This window comes from Neopelma chrysocephalum, unplaced genomic scaffold (genome assembly GCF_003984885.1).
Source record: "Neopelma chrysocephalum unplaced genomic scaffold, ASM398488v2 Primary Assembly neopelma1_60, whole genome shotgun sequence".
Taxonomy (NCBI): Eukaryota; Metazoa; Chordata; class Aves; order Passeriformes; family Pipridae; genus Neopelma; species Neopelma chrysocephalum.
Genome location: NW_020897715.1, coordinates 12,349,749 through 12,372,767, shown reverse-complemented (window position 1 = coordinate 12,372,767; position 23,019 = coordinate 12,349,749). Strand labels below are relative to the sequence as shown.

Genomic DNA, 23,019 nt, shown 5'->3' with positions numbered 1-23,019 from the left:
ATTTTCAAATTAGAGGTCTGTTTAGCCATTTGAATGATTAGCCAAATAAATGGGTAGAACCCTGATCATAAGGAATTGTGCAGATTTTTTTTCCCTCTTAGAAAGCGAAGCTACTATATGACAGGGCTGGGCAGCCTCATCCTTCTAGCATTACATTTTTTTGATGCTGCTTTTAAAGCCTCATCAGCAACTGCTCTCGGAGACAGTGCTCATTTTTTACAAATAGAGATGTTTATCTATAGGTGTCTGCAATGCATAATCAACCACTGAAACTGTTGTGCCAAGGCACATTCTTGTTCATCAGTAATGATGAATCCTCAGAGTCCAGGTGATCACATGATACCTTGATAATATTTTGAAATAATTAGTTTAGGAAAGCAGAATATGTATTTTTTCTTTTCATCAGTCAGTTTCCAAATAAAAGGGATGGGAAAATGTTTGCAGGAAATATTTTACAAGCTAAGATGTTTTTTCATTCTGGATGCTGTATAGTCACCAGACCCCAGGCTGGCTAAAATCCAGCTGGACACTAGGGGTCCTTCTCTCCAGCAAATCAATGAAAATATTGTTCAGAGGCTTTACTGCCATTTGTATACTTATTATTTTTATTATTTTACGTAATAAAATATATAAAAATATTAAAAAGTTCTTGCTTGATACTCCTATACAAATCCCTGTGGGATTGGGATTTTTTTAATTGACACTTAGAGGTTAAATACTAAGTTTAAAAATATCTAGATTTGAAAATAAAAATTTTAAAAGTCCATGCTCCAGTGCATCCCATGTTGCATACTTCCCACTTTATTCTGGTGATGCCTGGCTTGAGTGGTATTTTAAAGTGTTCGATCTATTACTGAATCCATGGAACATGGTTCATTTCCAGAAAGTGCTGAGATACTGCAGCAGTGGTTGTGATGAGAAATGTTAGAGCATGGTGATAAGATTGCAATTTCCAAATTGTGCTGAACAAAAACCAGTGTCAGTACATACAGCTTTGACATGATTTGAAGTCTCTAAAGATGATGATGTGACAGTTCATTTATAATGAATGAATTTATTTTGGGGAAAGGAAACGTCAGGCATTATGTATATTTGTTTATTCCTCTAAACACTCCTTTCAGCTAGCTGCTGTACAGTAGGGCCTCTAACACTAGGTTATCATTCTGATAGCTCAGTCAATGAACTTAATTTTATGAAGTACCTCGGGATATTGTCTGCACGCTGAAACCTGGACATCCATGCAGTAAGGCCAAAACAAAGTATTGCCCAACTACTGCCAGTATCCAGGTAAGTTCTAATGACCCTGGATGGAAGAAGGACATCTTTATTTCTCCTAAATGCTTGTAGTTATAGAAGTGCTTTACATTTTGACTTAAATAAAATGGTAGTCTGAGCTCTCTCAGTAAGGAAGCAACTAATTTGCTTTAAAAATAATTGATCCTTTCTATAGGTAATTTTATTAGAATATTTTGAGAAATATTGGTCCCAGTTTAGGATTAGTATTAAATTGAATTAGTATTGAATTAACAGGCTACAATTCATTTCCAGAGAGTGCTGAGGTACCACAACAGTGCTTGCGATGAGAAACAGTAGAGCATGGTGATATGTTTCCATTTCCAAATCATTTTCTGATGAACAAAACCAGTGTCAGTAGATTAAGGCTCCAACATGAATTTGAAGCCTCTAAAGATGATGTGACAGTTCAAATCCCACTATGGGATTAGTACCCACTTGCATTTTTTTCATTGTCTGTTTCTGGTTGTTTCCTGTATGTTAACATGTCAGTTCCCAAGAGTAGCTTCCACAGCCTTGAAGAGTGAGAGCAGGAGCACGGTAATGATAACCTCCAAATCCACTGCATTTTCATCTTGGAGAAGGAAGCAGCTAATCAATGCAAGGAATTTCTTTTAGGGGTTTTTTTCCCCCCTGTGTTCTAGAAGGAAAATGTTGAAGAAAACACAGGGTTCCCACCATTGGAGATGAAGTAGCCAAGCTCCCTTCAGCTCATTTCAGTTGAAAACTCCATAAGGCTTGGGGAACTCAGGAAGAGCTAAGGCAAATTGGCTAACTGCATGAAGTTAGTATGCAAAAATGAGTTGTGCTGAGTCCTTGGGGGACTGCTTTAATTCAGGAGTAAATTAGTCTTAGACCAATGTAGCTTAACTGAATAAGGAGCTACAGGGAGCTTTGCTGTTGAATTAGAGCATCTACTCACAGCTTCAAGACAATTAAATGTGTGCATATTGGTGTCAAACCTTTAGTTGTTTTGCCTTAGCATTCTCAATGTCCCCATGCAGACTTGGCTTAAGAGATAGATAAACTATCCCAGGCAATTAATTCTATACTGGGGATCCAAAGCAAAACAAATTTCAATAACTTTTTTGCTTTGAGGGAAATATCATAAGGCCAACTATTGCACTGTTCTTGACAGAGTAGTAATGATTGCCCTTCCTCTCCTTGGACGCTGTTGTGTTCCTGTGCAGTTGCTGAAGGGCCCACAGATAGTGGAGATGGCTTTCTGCTACAGTCTGTTAGTACATACATGAGTTCCAATATAAAACATAACAAAGGTAGATATACTGTGTTTTTGCTCTAGAATTATTACAAGAAAAACAAGTGTATTCACAAGTTCTGCTTCTGCTTTCCTTATACTTGTCTACTCTGGTGTAATTCAAAGATGAGAAAGAGAGTTTTGGGGTAGGTTTGTTTGGTTGTGATGGCAGAACAGAATATGGTGGCAGCACAGTAATGACAAGCTACCTTGGGAGAAACTCGTTTTCTCTTAAAGAGGCCTATGCACAAGTGTGAAAATAGGAGCTCATAATTATACGTTGAGATTGTGCTCTGAAGAGTGTTTTAGAGTACGTTTGCCAGCCTTACTCGTATTACATCTATTTAATTTTACTTTGTTCCTAGGTACACATATAAGGTTACAATGCTGTTAATTCGCGAATTTCATAATTAATGAAAAATTGTGAGTTAGTTTATAAAATCCCAATGCTAAACAACACTGGGTTTGCACAGTGAAAACCCTCTGCATAAGGATGGATTTTGAAAACATCTGTGGGTTCTAGCTCTATCAGGCAAGTAGAGAAAGAACTTGAAAGCTTCACTGGAGACAGTCCCCTGCTTGCATCATAGAGGGGTGCTTGTTCAAGTGTGCTAACTGCTCTCAGTTTTTTTCATATGATCTAGAGACAGGAAACATACATCCTAAAACTGTCAAAACTTAAACTTTGAAATACGTGATTATCTCATCTTACTTTCCCAGTTCTCTATTTATGTTTCTAAATAAGTAGCTGCTTTTTTTCCAAAGTGCTTATTGCCCAGGTGCACCTGCTGAAGCTGCTGGATGCAGAGAACTTCTAGTAGAATATGCATTTAGAAGCACAGTTTTAGATAATAGTTGGCCAGAAGACTCTTAGTTCTAGTGAACTTAGAAATTCCAAATAAATTGTGTAACACTTCTGGCAAAAATGTTGTTTTAAAAAGTTGTATAATTGCAGTGTGTGATGTTTACATTAAATTAAAATGTATGTATATCTGTAGGAAGACAGGAACTGTTGAAGAAATCAAGTTGTTTGCCTACTTTGGTCATCTCAGCTTCTGAAAGTACCTAACACTTTTGAAGTAGGTAAGGAAAGCCTTCTCATGAGCAAGTATGGAAAAAACTAGCCATGGAGGACGTTACTACCTTACTCTGTCATGAGATAATTGACCAAGTGTTTGAACAATGTAGGTTTTATACGCAATTTGAATTCTGTTTGACTTAGTAATGGATATTCATACTAGCCATATGAAAGGAATTTTTTTGTTTGTTTATTTTTTAATAAGCTCTTGGTCTCACTGTTACTTTGTAGTAGATATTATCTAATCTACAGGTTGATTCACCCATGAAAGGAAATGGCTTAATTTTTCTGAAGTTTTATATGTGGGTGTTGGGAAAGCTGTTTGGATATTTGAGGTTTCAAGTAATGTGGAAGCAGACAGCACTAAGCAACTAGACAGAGTCAGAAACATGAATCAGTAAGGCATGGATTTGCTTCCTGGTATCTCAGTTTTATTATCTTGCGAACATGTGTGTCTTGTGATTAGCAGAATTCCAGAGGCTTCAGGGTTAGCTGCAGTCATCACAGAAGTGTACAAAATAGTTTGTATATGTTCTTACTCCTACACTTAGGCCTATATTTACCAGCAGTGCATTTGGAAAGAGTCTGAATGTATAAAAAGTGTTTGAATAATGAATTTGGGTAATGGTTCCGTTTCTTCAAAAAATGTTAAAACTTAATCTTGTTCTCATTTGCCAAACTGTTCTGCCACTGACATTAGTAGCAGTAGGTCTTACCTATGCCTGCATTAATTAATCAAGAAGAATTTAAAACCTCCTATCTTTCCTGAGGCAATAGATATTATGCATTAACCCATCTTTAAGATATGATTGTTATTTTACAACTCCCTGTCAAGCAGGCGGACTGTAATTGGTGGGAAGAGCCTTTGCATTCTTTTATGTGAAGGCCTTTCCGATCTGCAGGGCACTGTGAGGTTTGGGACTTGCTCGTTCAGTCAATCTCTACATTACATTTCTCAGCCATACTGTTTGCAGTTCATGTGTTGGCAAATGCAACACGGCAGCATCTCTTCTTGCTGTGCATCTCTGTATTCTAGATGCATCGGACCACCCTGCTGGCCAGCTGTGTCTTCTGTGTGTGATCCTGGGAATCAGAAAGAGTCTGTGGTGCTTAGCAATATCTGAGGGTTTTATGCCTCCAAGTGAAGTTCTGAGCTCAGGGAGATCTGCCAGCAGGCATTTTGTCTGAAGTGACAGCCCAGGTAACACAAACTGTTGTGTGAAGTCTTATGCCTTGGGCCAGCTGAGGTGCCTGTCTTCTAGGCAGGCAAAAAGCTATGAAATCTGACTTGGGAAATAATTTCCCTGCAGTCACCTTTTGCAATACATGCTGCAGACTGGAGCAATACATTGAGGTACTTGAGCCACTCAGATAGCTAGAAGCTCCCAGCCCTGCCTACCTGGAGATTCTTATCTGACCACATGACAAACATTCTTCCTCAGATATTTGCCCTGAACATCTGAAAAGTGCTTAAGGCAAATAATGTGGCAGGTGGCAACTCGTTTCTGTTGGTGGTGGTAACCCAGCCTGCCCCACCCCCAGCAGCCACTGCCAAAACACTGACCCTGTCAGGATCTGCACTTTCTCTTCAAGACTGGGGAGGACACCCAAGGCAACACAGGGCAGGGATCATGGGGAGGGCAGCAGGGAGTTCGATAAGGTAAGAGGATGGAGTTGGACCCTGGCTTTGTGGAGGTGAGGAACGCAGGGAGGGAATGAAGCAGGAACCGGTGCTATGGGATTAGCCATGATAGAGGGGTGTGGACAGTAATTTGTGTAACTAAGTGGTTTAAGTAGAATCTGCACTAGAAGGATGGGAAGATGATGAGCTGGAGAGGTCTGGTTTGAAGGGAAAGAAGGAACAGTACAGACATGCCTCCACCTGTGCACACTTGGGGTTCATCACAGAACTTGGAGATGTCATTTCCGAGGTGTTGGTACTGTAAGAGACTTCACTGTTTTTGAGAAAGTTTGTAAACCTTGAAAGTAAATGCACTTGAGGCCCACTAATTAGATTTTCTGCTCTCTTTATACAGGAGTCCAGTCTTGATGAATATGTTTTTAACAAATTTATCAATTTTTGGTTAAAAAACCAAAATACTGTGCCCTGGTGCAATTGATTTCCAGAACTTTCTACCTTTGCTGCTGCTTTCGAGATATTTCATACCTTTTATTCATTTTTCTTTCCCTGATAGTGAGCAGATGACAAAATTTTTTAGATTTTCTGCTGCCACTTTTCTGTGACTTGTTGCTGGCATCAGGCTAGCTGAAAGGTCTGGCAGGTACTGGATTCTATTACGAAGACTCTCTGTTAGTCTCTAACACACATTTTTGTGGATATTTTTCATTTGCTTTGCATCTTCTTGAAAAGCATTACCCAGATTGTCTGTTTACATCCTGAAACTTCTGCAGATTTTGTAGAGCTGAACTTCCTATGTCCTTGGAACAACGTCTTTTTACAAACCCCAAAAAGATGATTGACTCCTTGTCTGTCAAATATTGCTGATATTAAGCTTGTAATTCACAGTAACTCTAGATCCTTTTCTGAAAACTGCTGCCTGCTCAGTTATCACTGTCTTGTATTTGTGTCATTAAAAATTTCTGCCCAGGTACATTACCTGTAGTCCTGTTGAATCTCATCCAGTACCTCTAGACAATTTCTCTTATTTGCCAAGGTAGTTTTGAATTTTATTCAGTCACTCAGTGCCCTCCTAGGTTGATTTGTCTGCAGGTTTAATAAACATATTTTCTATTCCATCACCTACGTTATTAATAAAAAAGCAAATAGAAAAAAACTTGGGGCAGAAATCTAGTTGATGCATTCTTGTATTTTGGTAATTACTGTGTGTTCCCTTATCCAAAATAGTTTTCCATCTGTGTAATACCATGGACATGCTTGTTTTGTTCCTAGCTTGCATATAAGAATATTATATAAGATGTCAAAGGCCAGAATAAAGTCAAAGTACATGACATCTGCTTTCTACAAGGTTTCTTTTCCTGTTGAGAAGGAAATTAGTCTGTTTTGGCATGATTTGTTCTCAAATCAATGTTGAGTGCTACTTGTCTTTTATACTTAGGTGCTTAAAAGCTGGTTTGAGTCATTGTTCAATAGTTTTTCTGGGAATTAAGCTTAAATCATGTGGTCTGGAATTCCCCCATTCTTTATTTTTTCTCTCTCTTTTCATGGTAGGTACTAGATTTATTCTTTGGGTCTTTTCTTATCTTCTGAAAAGTCTCAAAGTCTGTTTCAGACAGTTCTTTAAGGAGACCAGGATCAATTCATATATAAATTACTTGAAAAATATTTAACTTAGCTAGGTACTTTCTAATTTGTTTGCCATTTCTTCTGGAGTAAGACCATACCCCTCTTCATGAGTATTAAGTGAATTATCCATGTCTCTCAGCTTGAAATTTTGAATGAATGGTGGTACAAAAAAGGTGCTAAGCACTTCAGCCTACTCACATCATCTGTCAGTTGAACTTCCTCTGCATTGATTAACGGAGCCACATTTTTCCTCATCTACCTAAAGGTACCAATAGAATGGTTTCTTGCTATTCTTGACATTCCTTCTTAATTTTGTCCTTTGTGCTTTGAACCATTATGATTTTGTCTCTACATGTTTATGTCATTTTTGTACTTACATATTCTGATATCCTTCTGTTTTCTTCAGGATTTTTTTTCTGTCTTGATAGTTGTAAAGACCTCGTACTTTAGTGCTGCTAAAACTCTGCTATTCTTGTTCTTTCCTCTTTATTGGCACAGCTTGTGCTTTTATTATTATAATTGCTTGGAAGAACAGTTATACCTCTTTAACTTCTTTATCCCTGTAGACTCTCAGGGATTTTTACCTACCAGTTCTTAAAGATCATTGAGATCTACATTCTGGAACTCCATTGTTCTTACTTTGCTTTTATCCCTCTTTCTTTTCCAAAGAATTTTGAACTTCATTACTCTGTCTTGCACTCTCACCTACTCAGTCTGTTCATCCACACAGACTAGACCCCAGTCTGAAAATAATGTCCCTTTGGTCTCTTATTTACTTTTTGAATTTAAAAAAAAAGTCCCATATGCATTACATGACAATGCTGGAAAGCTGAGATCTGCTGTGTTCTTTTCTCCACAGAATATGCATAATTAATTCCCATCTTCACCAACTTTTTCATGCAAATGCTTTGTCTTACTTCACCAACTGTTTTCAAAATCACATTAATCTCCTGATTTGGTAGTTTGTAGTAGTTCCCGATCGTGGTGGAATTAGTTTCTTTTGCCTTTAATCACTACATGTAGTTTTCAGTAGGTTTGAGACCCCTGGTGGCCTAGTGGTTAGCGTGCAGGACTTTCACTGCTGCGACCACGGGTTCGAATCCCCGGTCTCCTGGCCTGATGGAGGTCGTTAGCCCTGTGTGGCCATCCATCTATGAGAAGGACACTCTAAACAAACCTACGTCCTGAGGACCTCACTGCCATTGTCCAAGCTTGCTTGGCCCCGGCAGATGAACCTTAGGATTAAAGGGTGGGCTCAGTTCAGCGCAGGCTGTGTCTCACCTAAAAAATCCATTGCGCAGGCTGGAAAGGTAAAAGACCTTTCCCCAAATCTTCGTTCGCGAAGATGGGCCATTATTATTTATTATTTATTTATGATGCTCTGTACATTTTGGGCCTCAGACGATGTTTGTGCAGTCTGTTTTGCAACGCAACACTCCTTTCCTGGTTTCTTTCCTCTTCCGTATACCTCTCACAAAGGTTATATATTTGAAGTGGTTTATAGTATCAATATATTATGTTTCTTTTCTTATATTTCTGGTTTCCACTTTCTTTTTAAACACCTCCCCCTTTCTTTTCTTCTTTTTAAAAATTACTACTTCCTCCTAGCTTGGAAGTTCCTTGTGGCAAGGGTTTGTGTTCTCTCATGTCAGCTATGCCTTAATAGACTTGCTGTTCTCTCAGTTTTCCTCATACATAATTTTCTTGGTAGCGTTTTTGGAAGTTTTGCAGATCATTGCCATTACAACTATATGGTTCCCTATAATTTTTCTCTAAAATTAACCCTTTTTGTCCTATTTCTGCCTCAGCTTTGTGTGGGTCTTTCCTATTGAGTAACTTCGTTCATGCTCGTTTTCTGTTTCAGCCTGTTGTGAACCAGATGAAGGTTGAATGCTGCTTCCCAAACTTTAGTTAATTAATAGCCACTTTAGAGCATTTGAACCCTACATCTAAAGGCAATGACAGATTTCTGTCATCCTGAACCTGTCGTATTGCCACCAATGTTTGCAGACATGTATGGAAGGAAATCTTCCATGCATGTGGATATGCAGTAGTCCTTGTTTAGTACTGGGAGAGTTGGAAGGACATCTGAATGCGAATCTGTACATTTTTAGGTTTTGTTTTGTTGGTTGGTTGGTTTCGTTTTAATACCAAATAATTGGAAAATTCCATAGAAGATAATATTTAAAGTGCTTGCACAACCTAATTGCTTACATTAATTCCTTTAGAGACCAGCCATTATAAATGATGTTTGGGTGCAGGTTGCTTAACTTTAGTCATCATCAAGGAAAACACAGTCAAGGCAGCTATTTAGTCTCCCTCTGTTATCAGTGGAGAGGAGGAGAAATACCTCTAGAGAGCTATTCATCCTAAATACATTACAGTTTTAGGATGGGATTAATGGCTCTCTGGAGATGATTACGGTGGCTTCAGTTTGATATCTAACTTTCAGGAAGATAATAGTTAGATTATATGCATCTTAGTCCCTGACCTGATCAGATTTATCTGAAGAATATTTCTACAGTGCAGACAGACAATGCAGAAAACTACTGTGCTTTGTCTTATTTTGTAGAAATGTTGTATGTTAGAATTTTCCAGAGTTTGAAAGACTATTTGTATTTAATTTAAAATATTGTATATATTTGTATTTATTTTAAATTATTTCTTTTTTTAAACACTGCTTTGTCTTCTTTGATTGTAACTTGCTACTTAACTTGGTTTGTGGTGAAGAAACTGTTGGGATTCTTGGTTCTATGTGGTCTCTTTTCTGTGGGTTATGTCCTTTGAGACTTCCCTTCAGCCATTTGCTCTTCAGTATTGCAGGTAAATACTGTTCCATGTTACCTTCCTCACAGATGACACGAAGACTAATTAAACACAGGTTCAAGTATATTAAACTCTTGTCTCTGAGTTATTATTTTTAGGTGAATATTTGTACTTGTATTTCAGAGCATTTCATGATGCAGCCACTAAAAATAAGTGATCCTGGACAACAGATTAGACATATTTGTTGTTTTTTGAGGAAGAGCTAATGTCATTTTGGTGTTGCACATTTCCCTTTTCATCTCTGTACAGCCGTAAGGTGTCCATGACACTATTATTCTGGCCACTCTGTTGCCAAAAAGTTGTCAAGAAATTAGTGGAGAATTCAGAGAAGAGCAACAGAAGTTAAGAGGCTGAAGAGATTGAAATATGAGCAAAGATTACAAGATTTTAATATGTACAGTTTGGACTCAATGATGACTAAGACATATGATAACAATCTACAAGTATTTGAAGGGTGTAAAATATTAAGACAAAAAAGAAATTATTTTAAGATGTTCAAAGGGGTAAAACTCAGCAGGAAAAATTTCAGTGTGAATCATAAAAACTTCCTGAGACTTGCATGTGCTGAAGTCACGGAGTGTGTTGTGCAAGAGGATGGTAAAAAGTCTTAAGTTTCACACAGCCCAGAGATCACACACATGGGTGCACACTAAAGCTCACTGCTCTGGTCCCATCCATTTCCGAGCAGCTGCCTAAACTAAGCGATGCTTCAGCAGTGACTGTTGGACTGTGTGCAGCCCAGCTGGGCAGACACATTCACCTGTGTCCCAGACTGGTCAAGGGCTCCTGCAGAATGAGCTTTAGCATGGAGGGTTCATTCTGGTGGCAGCAAACTGCCTTCAACTGCTGTTTTTATGGAGAAACCCTTTTCCATCATATGACTGTACATGCACCCATCCATTTGATAAGCATAGGCAGAATCAAACTGTCACCAGCAGAATATATGCAGAAGATTCAATGTAATGATGAGTAGCATTCTGGAATATCCCAGCAAAGGACTTATATGACGTGTTATTTGTTTTCTTGTTCCTTTTACCCTCTTCTTTCACCTCTGTAAGTTGGTGCAATCGCATTAAAAACTCTTTTCCTGTAGACTTTTCCCCCACAACTTAAGTCATTGACACATATTTATTCCTTCTGATAAAGGCTGCAGATTTACACTGTGTGTTTAGTTTAGTTAGGAGGTTCTAGTGAATTGTAGTGGACTAGTTTAAGTCTAAAAATATTTAACTGTCATGACCACTCTAATCAGGATGGTATTTTTGCTTGATAGGGACGTCTTTACTGTTTATAGCTGTTTTTACACTCGTAATAGATACAGACAGAAGGAGTGAGGACTACAGTTCTTGCTCCCCCCCGCTCTCTGTTCCTCTTTTTTTTTTCTTGTGTGCAAAACCATCATGCATGCCAGCTTGGGAAGCTGGCATCCCTCCTGTTAAGACCAAACTTGTGCTCTGTTGCAGTGTAAATAGTGCTTGCTTCCAGCTTCAGAGCAGTACCCAGTGTTACATGGGTACAGTTTCTCACTGAGAAGCAATAGCTGTATTAAACAGGTTTCCGTGTATAAAAGGGTTTTGTATTTCTGGCTTTGAATTCACTGGACAACTGAGCACACATCTGGGGATAGGCCTGTAAGCTTATGTGATATTAGGTTACTGGAATATTTCAGTTCTGAAGTGGCTCAACATAAGAAGGTCCCACTTCACTGGTATGTACAGGAGAAAGCAAACCAAATGCCATTCTTTATAGTACTCCAGATACAAAGCTGGGAGCACACCCAACTTTGGTAATCCTGCATTATCTTTAATCTGCTGGAAGCGGAGGGGGAAATTGCACCAGGTGAACCAGATAGGTTTTGAAATGTCATTTAGTTTTCTAGGCTGTGGCTTTTGATTTCATAAAAGCACCTTATTCTGCTTTGTAAAAGCACCTGACTGGGCAAAACGAGAGACTGTTTTGTCAGACCGAGGCCACAGAGGAAGGCTGAAGGGATGGGCCATTTTTGATTGCAGAAGAGATTACTTCAGCAAAACCACTACAGTCTTTGCTGACAGCACGTGAGGTTTTGCTGTGATCTGTTTAGTCCTCCTGCTATTGAAAAATGTCTTCTTAAAGTTACATGATAGAAAGCAGTTTGCTGTTTTCCTTAGACTCACTAGAACTGTTATATTCACAATTGAAAATGCTGGGCTGTCTGCCCCAGTCATGCTCTTGGGAAGAACCTTTCCCATCCTTAGCTATCTGGCACATGTGGGCCAGCTACAATCTAAACCCTGAAGAATAAGAATTATTTTATCCCTCTGTCTGTTGTTTCATTTTCTGAGTGTGGATGATCCGCTTCTGCACCATCAGCCGCTGTTTAACTTCAGCCTGGATGCGCCAGAGCAAGTGTTGCCGAGAGGGATGCTGGGTTTTGGGGTTATGCTGTGTTGCTACAGATCATGTCACCTCAGTGGGTAAACAGTCCAAAAATAAAACCAACGAACGATACAAAAAGGAATCCAGTTATATTTTTATATCTCATTAAGTTTCACTCCTCCTTCTGGTTTTATTGGCAGAGATATCAGGGGAGTGTACATCTGCATCTGAGAAGAGGTGAAAAGTTTTGCAGTGGCTGTCTGGGTGAACACCATTTTTTTAAATTTTTTTTTCCTATGGAGATTAAGTGGGAAGGGGTTTAAGATCTCCCACACCTGTCTCATTTGAGGAAATGCTTATTTTATCATGTATAGAAAACAGCGGCTGATTTAAGATTTGTTACTAGTAGCTTGCCCAGGGGTTCTTTATTTAGTTACTCAGCTTAAAGAGCTGCTGTCCCAAGCTGTCATTTAACAAGAGAGTATTGCTTAATATTGCTGTGAGCTAAAGGTGTAGGTGGGTGGGCTGTCTTTTGAACCCTGAACTTTCTCTGTGTGATAGTGACAGACAAGTAGGAGTGGAAAAAAGGTGAGATTCCACCAACACAGGCTTTGGGGTCAACACATGGTCTGTCCCCAGAGCTCTGCATGACCTTTATTTATGAGTGCAGAATACTGGCTACAGGAACCTGTCCTGTTCAGTCTCCGTGGTTCAATGTCAGATTAATAACTATTCAATACTTATCTTCTGTTATTTTGGGGTGTTCTTGACTGCTATTTCTTCCATTCCAGGAGATAGCTAAGACTAGCTAAGGCTGGATAATTTTGTTGGAACTCGACCTGCATTCTGCATCCAAATACCTTGTCCAGCCCAAGTCAAGAAGGAAAGAATACTGCACACCTTTGGTTTTAGTACACCTAGATCCACTGAGCATTTACCATGTTTTTGTTGTTGTTTTTCCCTAGCCTTGTGCTGGGGTCCTCCAGCGTGCTCAACACCTAGGTGGTTAATGTTTTTTCTGGAAGGGAATGATGTCTGCCAAGATAGTTAAGACCCTATCCTGGATATATTTCCACGTCACATTAAAGTTCACGCTCAGATTATGGTCCAGTCAGCTTTTGTTGCTTTTAGATTGGAATGGAGAACCTTTGTCTTAGGTTCATCTGTAGCAAATGTTTTACCTCTGGCAGATTTCGATCTTGAAAAAAGTTGTTTTTCAGGCAGTAGCTATGGGTTTGATAGAGTGGGAGTTATTATGACTCTCTTTATAGCCATAATCCTGTGCTGTAAGAATTCTGTTTGTCTCATGTCCCCTACTTATGATTTTTGTGTAGTTATTTATACCATGCTTACTAGATCTGGGATGCATGTGGTAAGGGGCATGACTCCCTAGTGTGGATCTGCAGACATGATGATGCATGGAAAACATTAGTTAGTATTTAATGGACTTCTTAATATATTCAGTATGAAGACTTCGCTGAGAATATGAGCCTTGGCAAGTAGAAGTATCAGGGTTCTTTTCTTTTTTTTTCTTTTTTACTTTTTTCTTTTAATACTCAAAGCACTGAACTTAAACACACTTGAACTCAGTAGCTAGAGAAAAACATGTGATTTTCCTACAGTAATTCCTGTAAGCTGATATTGTAAAATGGCCTTGCAAAGGCCAACAAATGAGGTATTCCCAGGGAAAGTGTTAAAAAACCTCCCATAATTACAGAAATCCTTTAGTGTGTGCAAGTTGTGACTATTCTTTCTCTGCAAAACCAGTGTTTCTGTCATTTCACTAAAGGTATCTTTGTACAGTAGACAAAGACACATAAGGAAAACAAAACAAAACACATTGCAGTGTTTTGCAAGAGACTATTTTCTTTGTTCCAACTAATCTATATTGTTAATTCTAAAAATGAAATAGAATATTTTTCTAAAAACTTAGTATGCAGCTCATGCATTTCTGTGGAATGTCCTTAACTATTCACTGACTCACTCCCTATTCATTTATAGCTAATATATTGCACTTTTATTGTGGTTTCTAAAGTATGGAGGTTATGTAAGTCAGAGGCAATTTAGAATAGAGATTATCTTTAAATAATCAAAAACATACTTTGCCAAAAATACTAAAAAAAGGAAAAAAAGCATTCAGTGTTCTCAAAATATGAAGTGCTTTCTAAAAAGACTTTTTTTCAATAAATAAGGGGAAGAAATGTTATGTAAACCTAAGTGTTTAGCAGACATCTGTTTACTTCCTCCAAGGAGACAAGGGGTTTTAAGATTTTCTGAGCTCATGAGAAAGGCACATCCTTGAGTTCTTGCACCAAGGACGTGATGGAAACATTTTTCCTTGAAAATTTTCAATCAGAAGGCATAAGGTTAGAAGGCATGAATGATAACTTTCTTTGAGATTTTAATCAAGGACATTTTGGAGAGTGTAGGTGTTTGGATCTCTCCTTCAAAAAAGGGGGAAAAAATCCACAAGCAAATACCCCTCTGCCTACCCTTTTTCTTTTTTTTTAATTCTTCCTTTTCCTTCTTAAGCTGATTCTGCTTCTCATAAAGTTTTTCATCAATGATTCAGTGTTAGTAAGGGCAATTGTTAGTTTTTTTGCTGTGACTTTGAAGTTCCTTTGTTGTGACAGCTGTTAGGCTGGCATTTCCTGGACATCAGTGGGATATGATGATAGCTTGCCTGCTTCCCTTCTTTCTGATGGATTTTCTCAGAATGGATAGCAAACTGGCAGACTCAGATTCCTGTATTAAAAAAGCAGAAGGTGGATCACAGTGGGCTAGAGTTGAGAGAAAGACGGAGATCCAGAGAATTATCTTCTGTTTCGTAACATAATCAGCAATGTGATTTACAGGCAGAATCAAAAAGATCTCCGAGTTAGGAACACATATTCATCCTCCTGCTTACACCCTCCATCCCTCCACCCCCCTTACTTTTTTTTTTAAGAGTTCGGTGTAGCAACAAATGGTGCTGGCCTGTCAACCTGATGCCAGCCTAAGTAGAAGCCACATTATAATAAATACATATTTTCACTATCAAAAGATAACATACTGTTGGCTTAAAAAAAATCCCAAACAGCCTTGCACAGAAGGGTTTTCAACAGTATATTAAGCCTCATATTTTTCAATTACAGCAGGGCTTTTTTTCCTCTGCTGATCTTTTTTTAATAACCCAAGGAGCAAATATGTCTTGGGTTTGAGCTTTAATCTAGTGGTTTGTGTACTCTGATGACCTCCTAATCACACTCTCCATGACATGTCAATCTACTGCTATGGAAAGTGGGTGATTTGGGCTGTCATGAAAGTGTTGATATGCTCATATATCCTGTGCACTTAGGACAGAGGAGTTCAAAGAAATGCATTAACCAAAGGAATCAAATGTTATGGGAACCCATAATTCAACTATCGAGTGTCCCTTTCCCAGTTCATGAGTGGTTCTTTATCTGTGTTGTGACTTTAAATGTGAGCACCAGGTGTAAAGATTTCTGATTATTTTTATTTAAGCAAAAACAAACACAAAAGATTTCAGAGCTGATGCAGATGATGAAATGTAAAGAAGTGAGATGTGTTTAGTAAATAGTCAGGGTGCATATGTCTAAACAAGGAAGGGGATTGTAGAACGTGGTTTTAGTTTACAATGCTCTCCTTTCATAACTGTATAACCATCTGCCTGTGGCATGTTCTTAAAATCTGGTGAGCTTACACTTCAGACTGTAGCCTTCAATGTTACCCTGGTGTTTCCTTTGCTGTGCTAGTGGAACTGTCGAGATCACAAGGTAAATGCTGTCAACATCTACAGTCTCGTAAAAACTGAAAGATAGGAGTGACCTTTGTTATCAAATGGAGACTGGTCTAGTATGCAATTTGAGAGGCATGATGTGAGTGAGGGAGAGGATCTACTCCCCTTGGTACAAATAGGACTTCCTCTCTGGGCTTAGATGCATTGCCCAACTGTTCTGCCTGGAATTTCCCATCTGTAGTGTGTAGATAATGACACCTGCTGAAGTTTACGACAGTTAGTTAATGTTTGTAAAGTTCAGTGAAAATGCAAAGTGTTGCTAAAAAACCCCCAAACGTATATATATAAAAAGTATGTGTCACCAATTAATTGAAGACTGTCAAAGCAAACACTTTCACCTTCATAATCCAGTACCTTTTATGCTATTGATTAGTGAGTCATACATAGGTTTATGACCTTGTGGAATTGTCCTTGTTTGAGGAAGGCATGGTCCAACATCCAAAACATACTTTTCTTTTTTTTCTTCGAGAAACAACATCATCATTTAAAAGTTATTACTGAATCTTTCTTCTGAAATTTTTTACAAAGGTTTTTCTTCGGCCGTTCAGTGTCAGCGAGAGTTAAGAGATGTAAATGGAGGCTGCATCTCAGTCCATCCTTGGCTTGCTAGAAATCCTGGAGCAAGTTAATTTGGCTGCTGTGCACTGAGTTTTGGCAGATCTTATTGGATCTGCCCAGTGCTCTACTGAATACTGTGGTGAAGGAAGCACAAAACTTGTCTGTGGATACAGACTTGAGGCCTTAAAATTGCTGTTCCACTTTTCTTGTCCATAAATCGGTTACAAGGATGAGAAGAGATTCAGATCTAATACACTTGTAAAAGATGCAAACATACAGTGTTTTAATCATTTGCATGCCTCAGTGAATATATGATGGTAGTTTAAAGATTGGTGAAGGTTTCTTTTTGATGCATGGTCTTGGAAAAAGGGTTAAAAGATCAAAAAGGCCAAACTCAGATTAACAGTTCTCATGGTTTTGTGGGGTTTTTTTGTTGTTGTTGAGATTTTATTTTTTTTTTAGCTTTTTGTTTTGTTTTGGGGTTGGTTTTTTTGTGTTGTTTTTCTTGTGGGCTTTTTCGGGGGGGGTATATTTTATCTAATTTTATTTTACATACTTTTTGAAGAAAAGGAAGTTGAAGTTCTTTGCCTAGGCTGTTCTTGAGTTGTGGTGTAGATGCTTTGAGGGTATAAACCACAGAGGAAGTTGGGATAAAATAGCTACTTAAAAAGAGATTAAGGGATTTACTTCAGTGCCTCTATGGGCTGTGATTTAAAGGGAGAAGAACCTAATTTTTCATATTACAGCTACTTTTATTAACTACAGGTTTTAGCTTCTTGGAAAGGTTCTCACATCTTTCTATCAGCCAACTTTGGGAGTTAATCCAGGCCAGTCAACAGAACTGTATGTTGCACTTGATTTCTTGGTAATTTTAAAAGCTTTTCAGTGTCTAATCTGTCCAGCGTAACCCCTAGTCTTTTGCCACAGATGGTATTGATCAACAAGAATAACAGATAACTATACTTAAACTCCCTTTTCCAGAGGTAAAAAAAAAATAAAAATTAAAGTTGGGGTGTGGAGGGAAGAAGGCATTACATAAGCCAGAACTGAGTACAGAATGATGACTCCAGATCAAAATACTTGAAACTTCTTGTGGTTAGTGATTTTTTTTTCCTGGGACAGGAGCTGAACTTTGTTTTCCAACTTGCTTTGCCAGTGATGATCAGTGGGGACAGAGCTTTGTCAATCTTTGAGTTTGCTGATACCCTCAGAATTTTACAACCACAGTACTCAATATTTTTATAGTAGTTCCTTACTGGAAACTGGTTTCTATGTGAGAGATAAATTAGGGATGGCACGACATTGGGCAGTAGAGACAGAAAGCTCAGTGCTGTTATCACTTTAGTAAATAGAAGGGTTTTTCAGTAGTGCTAGAAGAACAAAATTATGTGCCAGGTAGTTGATGTTTGCATTTGAAAGGGTCTTCTCATTGGTTCTTGTGTGAAAACACCTTGAACCTCCTTAAATTTTCTGCCACAAAAGCTTGACTTTGGAATTGTTTTCCATTTGTACACATTTATTTTGTCTTTTTCAAATGTCAGCTCAGTTTTTCAATAGTAGATTCAATCATGCCTGAAGTTCTTAAAATCCATTTTCAGTAGTGGATCATCCGTTACGAGATAATGCCCTCTGCATTTTTTTTCAGGCTTGATTTGTCTTAGGATCAGAAATACCCAAAGTCACTTTTGAAAATGAGTTGTAGATGCCAAAGTAACTTCAGCCAAAGTTTGAAAATTGTATACTGTGGCTGATTTGTTCTCCTGAATGGAAGAGGGCCAGGAGGTGAGTTTGAGCACCTGACTCTTGATCATCTATGCTGTCCATGTGTTAGTTTTCCCTATGGCTCCGCACTGCACTTTCTCAAGTAGTTCTGTTCAAGACAAGTCTGCTGTAGAGACATTTAGCTCTGAGCAGTGGGGATATGAGCTAGGCCCTGCCACGTTGGCTTAGGAGTTCAGATTGCTCTCAGGTTTGAAACATAATGTCGCTGTAGAAACATTGTGTGGCAAGGAGCCAACTGCCTGAGGCAAAAAAGACAGTCTCAATAAGAATGGGGTAGATGGGGTTGATTACATTAAAGATCCTGTTGAAATGGAATAGTAGTTCTTTTCTTTGCCATATGAGAACTGAGAATTGCCTGTGCCATGCACTGTTTGGGGATGTGTTCTTTCATTGAGAAGGCAGAACAGCAGCAGATCTCATGGACTTTGAAAGGTGTCTGTGACTACATTCACTTTGATGTTATTGAGGCACTCTACTAACATTTTGGGATTTTCAACTGAAGTTAAATGAAGACTTGAGGACTTCTCTGCTTGCTGTAAAGGGTATACTGTGTGAGTGAGTTTGTGGGCAAATGGAAACTCTACTCTCCCCTGTAGACTCTGCTTCCAGCATTAGTCAGGATGAAGTATATGGTCAAATAATCAGATATTTGCTGTCAGCCTCCCTCCATTGTCTGTGATGGTTTATGCTTGCTGAAAATCTGCTTGGTAAGACTGAATCAAAATGTGAGGTTTCTATGCTGGCCCATATGCATCATTTCTGTTTATATGCATTTGGGCTACTTTTTGTCTTGCCTGGAAAAGGGGAAAGAGAACTTGTTTGAACCTGTGAACATGGTTGCTTTCTTTCATCCTTGACATATTTCTATTTCTTAGACTAGGTGGAATGTTCTTTAGTGGATTCCTGTGGAAGGCATTCAATGGTAAAAGTGTTTTCTTTCTTGGGAATTGTTTAATAAACATGAACAAAAATCCAACACAATCCAACCCCCAGTGGTTTTTCTCATGTAACTTTTTCTTATTTCTTAAATTTCATTGTACTTGCTTTTAACCAAAACCAGACAGTTTAAGTCTACATTAAGCCCATATTAAGGTCTAACTTTGTATTTTTGGTCTAGAGTTTGGAAATAGGAATGTCTGATGTCAAGAGAAATATATAATTTTTTTTTATTCTGTGTAAATTAAACCCAACTTGATGGATTAGGTGGGGGTTTTTAAGGTATATGTGATAGTAACAGTGTTGAAAAACAGGTATAAAGGACAAAAGCTTTGAATTCAGGATGACAGACTGTGTTCCAAAGGTCTTAAAGTACTATTTGAAACTTCTGGAAGATTTAGGTTGAATACTAGAGCTCAAAATGCAAATAAGAAAATAAATTTAGAAATATTTCAGGTTAAATCTTTTCAGTCTGTTTTTCTCCATACTGCCTTACAGCGTCCCGTGTTTTCTCTTTGCATTAAATATCCTAAAACACTTTTCTACTTTCAGAAACTGTTTAAAAGCTTATTTTATGACTAGCATAATACTTAAAGGTCTCACAACTTTCAGGACATTGAAACTAATAGTATTCCCTTCACTGTAGTTCTCTAGAAGTGAGTGAGACACAAATGAGAAAAGTAGCTGTGCATGTATCCTGTAGCTTTTGTCCAATATGCCATAAAATTAATCCTAAACCACTCCTGGCTTTCAGCATGGAAAGCTCTACCAGATAGGCTTAAAACAAATAATTGTTCAGTCTTTACAGTAACAGGGAATGATACCCCTCTAACCCTCATATTTACTAACAACAGAATTTTAACATGGTTAGTTGTGCAAAACTGACAGAGGGGCAGAGCTGTTATTTTTGTTTCTTAGATGAGGAATTGGAGCATGGTGAGATTGCCACTTGCCAAAAGTAACAGCATATGTGCAGAGCCTCTGGGTGAACCTGATGCTCCACAGCCTATGGCTGGTGCTCTGGAGTACTTATCATCCTTTTATGACAAAGTATTAGTACATACAACATGTACCAAGCTATTGTGAAGAGATCTTTCACAGCCACTTAGGAAGTCTTTTATACTGTTCTCTCACTCCTAGGGAAGAAAGAACAACCTCTTAAGTTTTGTCTGCTTTGAAGTGAGGTTTCTGTGTTTATATGTTAAACACAACCTGTTTGTGTAGTGGATCTTCAGAAAAGTTCTAATCTCTACAAAGACTTGAGTTTCACGGGTCTGTTTTGTACCTTACAGAATCACTTTCAACCATACACCTTCTTGAGTGAAAACACACAACGAACTTACCGTAAAAGGGAACAGACTGTCATTGGGAACAGTAATTTCCTGCCCAGGTGACACCTGGAGGGCACATTAGGGATATGGTCAGGCACTGGTCTTGGAAGCACCTTATGACTGCGAAAGAAGAGGGGAAAATGAAACTTATCTTTTTATTCTCTTTTATGAAATAAAAATATTGGAAATCAGAAAGACTTAACCAGCTGTGACTGCAAAATTCACAGCAGGATGCAGATTATGGAGGCCCCTGGTCCCCTCATAGTCATTATGCTAGTGCACTCCAAGGTGTGAGACAAAACAGGAATGTAAAGTGTAAGTGCTTGATTTTCTCCTCCTTGCCTTTGCATCCCAAGGCTTTTATTTTCAAGAACCCCAAAAGGAATTGAGATTTCAACCGTATTGTTTAAAGGCTAAATCAGAGGACTTGATCTCTGATTTGCTCCACTATATCCCTCTGCAATGAATGTGCTTTGAAAAAATTAGATCTGGTGGAAATCCACTTGTACAGTCATTGTAAGTCGGTGAAGGGTTAGCTCTGCCACTTCTGAGTTTGGAACTGTGGCCATGTTCTAACTGTCATTGTAGAAATGAGAACTTCTGAATTACCTTTGGTAGCACTGGGCCCACTATAAATCTCTGTGATACTTCTGAGATGCTTAAAAGTTCTTGTGATGACTTGTTATGGCGTCTGGTCCCCCAGCTTCTCCTGTCATGTTCCCTCTGTTTCAATCTCCCTGTGTTTACAAAGGTGCTAAAGAAAGTTAGGCCAAGCCTGGGGGCTCCTGGGCTTTCTGATTTTAAAGAATATTATACTTATTTACTTTAAAATTTCATCTACTTTTCAGTGCAGCTTGTTAGCCAGAAAAAGAACTTACTAACAACTGTGTGCAGATGCACTTAGAAAAAGTGATCAACTCAGAGAACTGATATTTAATCATTATATATGGTATTATTGACATTAGTTGAGATTGAATTTGGTTTTGGTAGGTTTTTTTCAGGTTGCTTTTTTTTTTTCAGTGTTTTACCAGATCTGATTAATGATTCCCTGAGTTTTATAGCATTCCTCAAAAAAAACCCCAAACCAAACAACAAACCAACCAACCAACCCGCCCCCTCCTCCATACACCCACCCACCCACACACAAAAAGGAACAGTCAAAGCAACAAAAACTTTGAGAATCCATTTAGAATGGTCAGCTGTCTTATGATCGAGTCACTTTACATGAGATGGGGACCAACCATGTACAAATCCTCTTTTTAAATGAGACAGCGAAGTCTTGTCCCTGAGTCTCACAAGTCTGAAATGAACTCTCTTTTATCCTTCTTATTCTTTTAATGAAAGACTCAAAAGAATGTGCTCCTCTTCTGATCCAAAATGGGGAAAAAATGACACTGTAAAGTCTCGTGGAACAAGGGGAGAATTCTGCTCTGGTCTAGAAAATGCTGAAGCAACGCTTTCAGCATTAAAGCAAAAAAAGGTTTCATAAAATGACTGTATTTTAAAAGAAGATTGAGAATCACAGCTTCTACTATACTGCTATGAGGAGCATAGTTGATGTTCTTCATGGGCCAGCTGTGAATGTTTTTATTACAGAAGCTGTGAAGTGCACATGCACTGAAAATTGGATAATGGTTTCTCTCACTAGCATCTCTCAATTCTGTTACCTTTAACTGTACTAAATACAAAAGTCTGCAGACAAATGTTTGGGTTTTTTTCCAAGTGGAAGACCTTTCTTTACAAGAGGTTTTCATTGATGTTAATAAATATCATTCTCCTTGCTACCATTCCTTGGGCTGAGAAGGTGGCAGTGCAGTTCTCTGATAAGGAATTTTACCCACAAGTTCAGTTTCTGTAGAGTACATCCACTGTTCTTCTGTCCTATCCTGAAGTACACGGGAGGTTTGGGCTTTTTGTTTGTTTGCAGTGGTGGTCTAAGAGAAAGATCTGTCAAGTAAGATCTCAAATGAGGTTGAAAGGGTGGAAAGTATTACTGAGTAAGGATGGACATTTACATGCTTCTGAGCAGATCCGACTCTTACTCCATTTTATTTTCATAATGCCCATTTTGTAATGACTACAAGCAAAGGCTCAGTTATGCTTCTTCAGTGACATTTATTTGATCCCAGTTAAGTAGGGATTTTAAGAATTTTCCTTGAAACCACTAACTGCGCCAGAAGAGCATATATTTAGAGAGAGGAATGGAATAATACAAAAACATCCTTTGATCTTACCAAAGTAGAATATAACCCATCTAGGCACTGTTTGCTGGTAACTTGCTTAGTTGAGGTGTGCTCATAATCCATTCAAAAATACAATTAAGAAGTTACTAGAATTGCACAGAGAAGTATTTAGTGTTTAAGGACTGGTGAAATCAAGACTGAACATTTCATTTCTAAGAGGACGTTGGCAGCCTAAAATCATGACTTTTCCCTCTTACTGTTGTTAGGGGTGTGCAGTGTTTTTATAGCTGAATGCTGATGAAAATAATGTGTGTTTTGTGTGTTTGGTAGACATTCAGTGGAGGCAGTTTGC

At 38.4% G+C, this 23,019-nt stretch overlaps 1 protein-coding gene across 10 annotated transcripts in view; it reads left to right on the top strand.

Annotated features, from left to right (window-relative positions):
• ZBTB20 (zinc finger and BTB domain containing 20) overlaps window positions 1-23,019 on the top strand; it is a 503,503-nt gene that overhangs the window by 43,840 nt on the left and 436,644 nt on the right. Inside the window, exon 1 of one of the 10 annotated variants that reach the window (XM_027681154.1) lies at window positions 3,609-3,630. The exons of the other annotated variants lie outside the window; for them this stretch is intronic. The gene's annotated coding sequence lies outside the window, so the exon portion shown is untranslated. Of the gene's footprint in view, window positions 1-3,608; window positions 3,631-23,019 lie in introns of those variants that run through there. 10 annotated transcript variants of the gene reach the window in all.